This window comes from Palaemon carinicauda, chromosome 17, assembly GCF_036898095.1.
Source record: "Palaemon carinicauda isolate YSFRI2023 chromosome 17, ASM3689809v2, whole genome shotgun sequence".
In the NCBI taxonomy this organism is placed as follows: Eukaryota; Metazoa; Arthropoda; class Malacostraca; order Decapoda; family Palaemonidae; genus Palaemon; species Palaemon carinicauda.
In genome coordinates, this window is record NC_090741.1 from 5,010,446 (window position 1) to 5,017,225 (window position 6,780).

The following is a 6,780-nucleotide window of genomic DNA, read 5'->3' on the forward strand; positions in this document are numbered from 1 at the left end:
TTCACTGTTCATCACAGCACTAGAGGACAGGTTTTAGTACACTACCTGCCACCACCACGAATCGCTTGAGTTCCTGCACTTGCTTCGCATAATGCTTGGAGAACACTCTGGATGACTTCCATCCAGTGTATGAACGAAGACGCTCAAAATCAATATACTGAGAGAAGTTCAGTGAAGAGGCGATATTTCTTGGATCATGACCTGCGGCTGTACTGTCAGGATCCGCTCTGCTAATAGAATAGGTGATTTTTGCCCCTAGCTGTTTTAGGGATAGGTTTGATCCTGAGGTTTCTCCTATAATGAACTGTCCTCCCCTGAAGTCTGAAGTTCTTCGAAGATAGACATTTTTACACTCCACTGGACACAGTTAGACACCTTCCTTCAGAGGGCAGATTCTCCAAGGACCCCATCTTTTGGTGGGTAGCTCGTTCTTAGCGAGAAATGTTGGATCAGGAAAGAGATTCAGTTCTCCCACTTCTGTGAACTGAATATGGCCCTCATCTCTGGATAGGTCCACTATTTCACTAACTCTGGCCCCTGAGGCTAGAGCAAACAAGAAAATAACTTTTTGAGTCAAGTCTTTCAGAGAGCAATCCTCATTGTTCACTGTTGAAGCAATGTGTAGGACCTTGTCCAGGTACCATGAAATAGGCTTTGGAGAGGCTGCAGGCCTGAGTCTAGCACAAGCCTTGGGGATCTTGTTAAAGATTTTGTTTGACAAGTCTACTTGAAAGGCGTTTAGCAGAGGTCTAGTCAGAGCTGATTTGCACGTGGTTATCGTATTGGCTGCAAGACCTTGTTTATGAAGATGGATAAAGAAGGACAAACAGAAGTCCATTGAGAGGTCTTGTGGTCCTTTTACTTTGACAAAAGCAACCCACTTTTTCCAAGAAGATTCATATTGTCTTCTGGTTGACTTAGTCTTATATTATTCTAAGAAGTCTATACTGCCTTTCGAGATCCCAAATCTTTCCTTTACTGCTAGGGAGAGAAAATCATGAGATGAAGGCTTTGGGTTCTCTGTGATGAAGCGAAGACAATCGACTTCTGTACCTGTTGAGACAGTACTTGGTCCGGCAGAGGGACCAGCCCCAGCTTCAGCTCCAATACTAGAGGGAACCAGTTGCTCTTTGGCCACTTGGGAGCCACTAGAGCTGCCATTCCCCGAAAGGATCTCAGCTTGTTGAGGACCTTCATTAAGAGATTGGTTGGAGGGAACAGGTAGATCCGGTTCCATCCATTCCAGTCAAGGGACATGGCGTCCGTGGCTTCTGCTAGACTAGAGGATCCTCGTATGGGGCCACATAACGAGGTAGTTTCTTGTTGTCGCTCGTCATGAAGAGGACGATCTGCAGTTTTGGACTTGACGTAAGATGAAGGAGAATGAGCCTGCGTCTAGGGACCATTCTGCTTCTATCGGCGTGAGCCTGGATAGAGCATCCGCCTTCTCATTGCGGAACCCTTGAAGGTGAACTGCTGATAAATGCCATCTCTTCTTTTCTGCCAGGTGGAAGATGGACAATATCACTTGGTTAATTTGGGGCGATCTCGAGCCTTGACGATTCAGACATCTCACTATCACCTCGCTGTCCACGATCAGTCTTATATGGACTGATTTGGCAGGGGACAGTTTCTTCAGCGCCAGAAAGACTGCCATGGCCTCCTAAATGTTGATGTGGAAGGTCTTCAATAGAGAAGATCAAGTCCCTTGGACTTTCCGTTGATGGAAGTCACTTCCCCATCCTTCCTTTGAGGCATCCGTATGGATGATGACTGAAGGTAGAGGTGGTTGTAAGGGTACGGTCCTCTTTAGGTTCTTAGCCTTCGACCATGGCTTGAGAAGTGATCGTAGTCGAGTCAGTATCGGTCTTCTTAGATCTCTTCGAGCGTTTGATGTGTATCTTCTCCAGACTCCTGACGCATCTTTTAGCCGTGCTCTTAGCACTGGGTCTGTCACTGATGCAAACTGGAGAGAACCCAGCACTCTCTCCTGTTGGCATCTTGAGATCCTGTCATATTTCAGTAGTCTCTTGACAGATCCTTCTATCTCTCTCCTCTTCCCTGGGGGAATAGAGAGACGGTGTAACTTTAAGTTCCAATGTATTCTTAGCCATTGACACTCTTGAGCTGGAGATAATCGAGACTTATTGACGTTGATCTTGAATCCCAGATGTTCCAGGAATTGGGTCACTTTCTTTGATGATTGCATACACTCCGTCCTGGATGCTGCCCACACCAGCCAGTCGTCCAGGTACGCTACTACCAGGACAACTTGTAGGCGTAGTTGTTGAAAGACTGCATCTGCAAGCTTTGTAAAGACCCTTGGGGCTATGTTTAGTCCAAAGGGTATGGCTCTGAAGACGTACTTCTTCCTCTGTAGCCTGAATCCTAAATAGGAGGAGAGGTGGCGGCTGACTGGAATATGCCAGTAGGCATCTGCCAGGTCTATCGAGACTGTGCATGCCCCTTTCGGTAATAAGGTCCTTATATGTTAAAGGGTTGCCATCCTGAACTTGTTGTTTTATATGAACTTGTTGAGTGGCGACAAGCCCAGAATGACTCTGAGTTTGTCTGAGTCCTTCTTTGGAACACAAAACAGCCTTCCTTGGAATTTGATGGACTTTGCCCTCCTTATCACCCGCTTGCTCAAAAGTTCTCGAGTTTATTCTTCCAGTACAGGGTTGGAGTGTTGGAAGAATTGAGGAAATGGTGGTGGAGCTTCTCTCCAGCTCCATCCGAGTCCACTCTTGATTAGGTTGTGGGCCCAAGGATCGAAGGTACAACGATCCTAAAATTGTTGGAGTCTTCCTCCTACCGGAAGCATCTCATTGCTTCAATTGTCCGGAGGACTTGCCTCCTTGATCATGTCCTCCCTTACCCCCTTTACTTCTTAGGGGGGTATCTAAAGGAGCCCCGTTTAGACCCTTGGGACGAAAAGTAGTGGTCTGCCTCACAGATGCAGGGTTAAACTTTGGTGACTGGGCAACCAACTGCTGAGGCACCATCTGATAAGTTCGTTGGGGTTGAGCCACCATCTGGGTCATGGCGGTCATGGGAACTGTGGGAAGTTGTTGTTGTTGCTGCTGTTTGGCAGGGTGAGAGGGCAACCTGGGTCGTTTAGTCTTCCTCTTAGGCTGGGGACCCTTATCCAGGGAAGATATCCTCTTCGCCGACATGACCCACTTCTGGAGAAGGTTTCTATTCTCCGTGGCGGCCTTGTCTACTACTTCCTTGATCACTTCACTCGGGAAGAGGTCCTTTCCCAGATATTGGAAGCTATCAGCTTCCTGGGTTCGTGTTTTACTGCAGCCAAAGCAAACACGAACTCCCTACATGCACGTCTGGCTCTAACAAAGCCATGCAGGTCCTTGACCACAGTAGCCAAATGCGTTTTGGCCATGACCATGTTCATATCTGGGGTTCTTCTATTGCTTGCCGTCGCCTCTAGACAAATCTGGAGGAACAGAGATGCGGCAAGTCTTTCCTTTGTCTCTTGCTCCCTATGTAAGAGAAAGTCAGGCAGCTTAGGGAGATTTTTGCTGAACTGATGTCCAGCAATATCTGCCTCCAACTTCTCATCTGAGAAGGTAAGTGGACTTCCTTCCAGTCCTTGTCTTCCGTGGGCACGGCTAAAGATAAGGGTCTACACTCATCGAGTGTAGGGCAAGGGTTGCCTGCCTCTATTGCCTCCATGTCTGCCTTAAAACCCTTCGATGTAAAGGGAAAGGCTAACGAAGCTGGAGCAAAAAAGGTGAGGTGTTTCATGCTAAGGGCTAACACTCTCGAGTTAGTGAAGCCCTTCTCCTTCAGGCTACTTGATAAAAGAGCCTGAGCTTTCTCATGGTCAAGTACTATGACTTCCTTCGGTTCTGTTTCCTCCTCGGATGTTGGTTCCGTCTTTAGACGGACGAAGCAGTCTTGGTAAGACTGAAAGCTGGGCCAGAATTCGACTTCCTCAATAAGGAGAGCCCCCAGCTTTTCTGATATGAAGATCTTGCCGTTGGTAATAGGCATGAATTCTGCATGCCTCCAGGGATTCACATCAGAGCAAGGTGGAAGATCTTTTACGTTGAGTCTCTTCGGAGACCCACGGAATGCGGTGAGATGGTCCATTCTTCTTTGCCATTTAGCATCCCTTTCTTCGTTTTGCTTACGAAGACCCTCCATCATTGCCATGAGACTGGCCATTGCCTGTCTCATGTCATCTGGTGGAGGAGCAGAAGACGTAGAGGGTAATGGTTCTGGGGCTGGAACTGACGAAACGGACTCCGATTCGACATCATCCTCTTCATCTTCAGGAGCCAAAGTGGACTCCTCTTCGAGACCTTCCGCTAGAAGGTCCTTCTCAGTGTCCTCAGACACCTCCAACATCCTCTTGTCTAGGTGGATGTCCTTCATCGGGTCGGAGACGTCCGTATCTACGAAAATCTGGACGCAAGGGATCTCAGGTCGAGGCTGGGGTATGACAGCTTCCACACCCGCTTTTGGGAACAGTAAGGAGCGCATCCGCTCACTAGGAAGGTAAGGTCCCGTGGCGTTCTTTTGAAAGCCAGGAACCCATCTGCGCAGCTTACTTCATGCTGCATCCCTTGACTCCGCTGTCTTAGGGTTATCAAAAGCCTCAGTAACAAAGGCCTTGGAAATTTTGCAGTCCGAGGGGTCCCAGTACTTGAGAGGTCCCTTGGAGATGGAGCAGGGACCATGAGCCCTGCACTCTTAATGGGCACAGAAGTCCTTGCTCCTCATGTTGCAAAAGACTCGAAGGCACTTGGGATGCTCCTCCTGTAAAGAGAGGAAAATTAAATGAGTATGCGGTAGTTCATCTCACCTGATAAACTATATAAAATATTATCGTTAATATTTTTGCATTAGAGCTTAGGATAGACAACCTAGAGAGGAATTAGGAAAGACACATACTTGTGTTTCCTGTCCAACCAATTGCTGTGACCACCCCCAAAATTAAACCCTAGAGTTTTCCTATTCAGGAAACCCAAGGGAAGAATTCTAACCTATAAGGATAGATAAGTGTAACTTAACACTGACTTTTCCCAAGGTTTTAATGATATGGGTAAATTGTAACTGATCATATATCAGTATGTTGAAAGAAATCTTTTCTTTCAAACTGTAATTGGTCTCAACAATAGACTGCAAGGATACACAGCATATGTTGGAAATTAACTACTGTATAATATATACTATAGTTTTCTGTCTGCAGTATGATCTATACTGCCAATATACAGGCTACTGTATAATCATACACTGTAGTTTTAGCCGGCATGTTGCCAGCTAGGCTAGCACCTGCGGCATGATCCAGCCAGCGTACCCTGCGGCACCGGTCCAGCTGCTGTCTCGCTGGCTGGGGTAGTGCCTGGCGGCACCGACCCTGCCGGCATCTGCCGGCTACGTTAGTACCTGGCGGCACTAGCCGATAGAAAGAGAGAAAGCATGGAGTGTTGGGTACCTTATTAAATGTTTATTAACAATAAATAAGGGTGTAAGTACTTAATCTTACTTGCTTTCTGTAGAAGGATGGTTCAAATGGAAGGTGAGAATGTATCATTCAGGCTTCCGTTGCCGGTCACTGCCGGCCGCTGGTATGTGGATAGCAGTCCAAGAGAGGACTGAAGAACACTCTACAGAAAAGGGGTCCCTCACCGGCAGCCGGCACAGCTTTTCCCGCCGCCTTGCGTCCATAAGGGAAGGCTGAACGATTAAACCGCTGCTATGTAGGAGCCCCGGCCAAACCCACAACCCGCCAGCAAGCGGCGAGATTATAGGACGACGGCCAAGGGTTTGCGATGGCTAGGCCATCACTAAAGGACAGAGGGGGTAGGGAAAAGGGTCCTTTTTGAAGTGTGGAAGGAGGCGGCAGAGTTGCCGGTCCTACCACACAACAAAGACACTCTGTTTTAATATCGGCGCTGTCCTAGGTGGCAGGAGAGTATCTATTCTTCAACCTAGGGTCTGCCAATAGAGTTAAGGGGAAGGCGGCAGGCTTGCCGCCCCCTCTCAACATAGGAGAAACATCGTTTCAGTGCCGGCACCATGCTAGGCTGCAGAAGAATATCTATTTTTGAGCCTAGGGTCTGCGAGCACAGGACTAGTCTTCTAGACCGCAGGGGAGTAGGTGGCGGCATCATACAACCACTTCAAGTGCGGCCAAGGGAGGTCTAGCCTCCTATGCCGGCGGCTGAGGCCGGCAGGGGAGTGACTTGTGACCCTGAGAGCCGGCCACCGACAAAAGACTGATACTCTGAGGTTCTGTCAAAAACCCAAAGTCGGCTATCTGCCGGCCAGGGAAAGAGACAGAAAACACTAGCCTAGTCAAACCGGAGTGTCTACTCAATGGCAAAACCAGGATAGGGTTGTAAATCTCCACTGGAGACGAGTATCAATTTATATAATAATTCTGGGAGATATCTATCTCCACCTGAATTGATAAAATGATACACGAGGGTAAACCGGGAGCATGTATGAAAGTATACTAAAGCACCTAAAGCACCTAGGCCAGTAGCCTAGTGCCAGGCGAGATTCAGTTACCTTAATCGCCGAAACTCTTTCGTATACGATCGATGATGAAGAGGCAATATATGCAATCAATATATATTAAGAGTATAAATCGCCTAAATAACTTCATATTTAAGTGCTATTACAACTAGGAATGTTGTTCTATATCATTCATGAAGGTAAACTAAAGCGCGTAGGCTAGGAAGCCTAGCGCGGGCGAGGTTCGGTTACCTAAATCGCTGAAACTCTAAAGAATACAATCGACATAATATA